Below are 3,231 nucleotides of genomic sequence, written 5' to 3' on the forward strand. Positions count from 1 at the left end.
CCACCGGAAGTCCCGCCTTCACCCCGCGCCCATTGGACGATTCCCGTTAGCAACGGGCCTACCACACGACGACGATAGCAAAATACTGCAGATGTTGGAAATCCGATAGGTAGGCGCTGATTGGACAGCAGAGCCGTCAGTCAGCCCCTTCTGAGGACGGGCAATTTCCTTCTGTGGAGTGGGGTCGCCGTGGATCGTGACTGGCTGAGCGGGTGAGTGATGGAGGGTATGGACGGAAGGAAGGGAGTGAGTGAAGAAAGGTAGGGAGGCAGGGAGTGAGTGGGGGAGGGCAGGAGTGCGAGGAGGAAGGGAGTGAGGTACGGGAAGGGGGAAAACATAGAAGATAGGAGCAGGAGTAGGCCATTCAGCCCCTCGAGCCTGCTTCGCCATTCAATGCCATCATGGCTGATCATCCAAATTCATACCCGGTCCCTGCTTTCTCCCCATATCCCTCGATTCCTTTAGCCTTAAGAAATATATCCAACTCCTTCTTGAATATATTTAATGAATTGGCCTCCACTGCCTTCTGTGGTAGAGAATTCCACAGGTTCACCACTCTCTGTGTGAAGAAATTCCTCCTCATTTCAGTCCTAAATGGCTTACCCCTTATCCTTAGACTGTAACCCCTGGTTCTGGACTCCCCGGCCATCAGGAACATCCTTCCTGCATCTAGTCTGTCTAGTCCTGTTAGAATTTTATAAGTTTCAATGAGATCCCCTCTCATTCTTCTAAACTCCAGCAAGTATAAGCCCAATCGACACAATCTCTCCTCATATGTCATTCCTGCCATCCCAGGTATCAGTCTGGTGAATCTTTGCTGCACTCCCTCCATGGCAAGAACATGCTTCCTCAGGTAAGGCGACCAAAACTGCACACAATACTCGAGGTGTGGTCTCACCAAGGCCCTGTACAACTACAGCAAGACATCCTTGTTCTTGTACTCGAACCCTCTCGCTACGAAGGCCAAAATACCATTTGCCTTCTTAACTGCCGGCTGCACCTGCATGCTTACCTTTAGCGGCTGGTGCACAAGGGCACCCAGGTCTCGTTGCACTTCCCCTTCTCCCAATCTATTGCCGTTCAGATAATAATCTGCCTTCCTGTTTTTGCCACCAAAGTGGATAACCTCGCATTTATCCATATTATACTGCATCTGCCATGCTTCTGCCCAATCACCCAACCTGTCCAAATCATACTGGAGTTTCTCGGCATCCTCCTCACAGCACACACGCCCACCCAGCTTTGTGTCGTCTGCAAACTTGGAGATATTAGATCTAGTTCCCTCATTTAGATCATCATTTATATATATTGTGAATAGCTGGGGTCCTAGGACCGATCCCTGCAGTACCCCACTAATCACTGCCTGCCACTTGGAAAAAGAGCCGTTTATTCCAACTCTTTGCTTCCTGTCTGCCAACCAGTTCTCTATCCAAGTCAGTACCTTGCCCCCAATCCCATGTGCCTTAACTTTACATGCTAATCTCTTATGCGGGACCTTATCGAAAGCATTTTGAAAGTCAAATACACCATATCCACTGGTTCTTCCTCATCTATTCTACCAGTTACATCCTCAAAAAATTCCAGTAGATTAGTCAAGCATGATTTACCTTTTGTAAATCCATGTTGACTTTGTCCGATCCTGTCACTTTTTTCCAAGTGCTCTGCTATTACATCTTTTATAATAATGGACTCCAGCATTTTCCCCACTACCGATGTCAGGCTTACCAGTCTGTAATTCCCCGTTTTCTCTCTACCACCTTTTTGAATAGTGGGGTAACATTAGCTACCCTCCAATCCATGGGTACTGTTCCAGATTCCATTGAATGTTGGAAGATGATCAGCAATGCATATACTATTTCTTGGGCCACTTCCTTAAGTACCCTAGGATGTAGATTATCAGACCCTGGGGATTTATTGGCCTTCAATCCCATCAATTTCCCAAACACTATTTCCCTACAAATACTGATTTCTTTCAGTTCCTCCCGCTCATTAGATCCTATGTTCCCTGACATCTCTGGGAGGTTATTTGTGTCTTCCTTTGTGAAGACAGAACCAAAGTATGTATTTAATTGGTCTGCCATTTCTTTGTTCCCCATTATAAATTCCCCTGATTCTGACTGCAAGGGACCTACGCTTGACTTCACCAATCTTTTTCTCTTCACACATATGTATAATAAAAGCTTTTACAGTCAGTTTTTATGTTCCCTGCAAGCTCACTCTCATACTCTATATTCCCCCTCTTAATTAATCCCTTTGTCCTCCTTTGCTGAATCCTAAACTGCTCCCAATCCTCAGGTTTACTGCTTTTTCTGGCCAATTTATATGCCCTCACCTTGGATCTTATGCTATCCCAAATTTCCCTTGTTAGCTATGGTTGAGTCACCTTTTTGTTTTATTTTTATGCCAAACTGGGATGAACACATTCTGTAGGGAGGGGGAGGGGGGGAGGGGGAGGGGGGAGGGGGGAGGAGGAGGGGGAGAGGGGGGAGGGAGAGGGGAGGGAGGGAAGGAGGGGAGAGAGGGGGAGAGGGGAGAGGGGAGGGGGGGAGGTGGAGTAGGAGCGGAGAGGGGTGGGGGAGGGGGAGAGGGGGGGAGGAGGAAGAGGGGAGGAGGAGGAGGAAGAGGAGGGGGAGGGGGAGGGGAGGGGGAGGGGAGGAGGAAGAGGGGAGAGGAGGGGAGGAGGAAGAGGGGGGAGGAAGAGAGGGGGAGGGGAGGAGGAAGAGGGGAGGAGGGGGAGGGGAGGAGGAAGAGGGAGGAGGGGGAGGGGAGGAGGAAGAGGGGAGGAGGAGGGGAGGAGGAAGAGGGGAGGAGGAAGAGGGGGGAGGAAGAGGGGAGGAGGAAGAGGGGGGAGGAAGAGGGGGGAGGAAGAGAGGGGTAGGGGGGGAGGGGAGGAGGAAGAGAGGGGGAGGGGAGGAGGAAGAGGGGAGGAGGAAGAGGGGGGAGGGGAGGAGGAAGAGGGGAGGAGGAAGAGGGGGGAGGGGAGGAGGAAGAGGGGAGGAGGAAGAGGGGGGAGGAGGAGGAGGAGCAGGAGGAGGAGGAGGGGGAGAGGGGAGGGGAAGCGGGGTTGGGGGAGAGGGGTGGGGGGAGAGGGGTGGGGGGAGAGGGGGAGAGAGGGAGGGGGGGTGGGGTGAGGGGGAGAGAGGGGCGGGGGGAGAGGGGCGGGGGGAGAGAGGTAGGGGGGGAAGAGGGGTGGGGAGAGGGGTGGGGTGGGGGGAGGGGGGGGAGAGGGGT

Source organism: Somniosus microcephalus, chromosome 3, assembly GCF_052327205.1.
Source record: "Somniosus microcephalus isolate GS21.2 chromosome 3, FLI_Smic_1.0, whole genome shotgun sequence".
NCBI classification, from domain to species: Eukaryota; Metazoa; Chordata; class Chondrichthyes; order Squaliformes; family Somniosidae; genus Somniosus; species Somniosus microcephalus.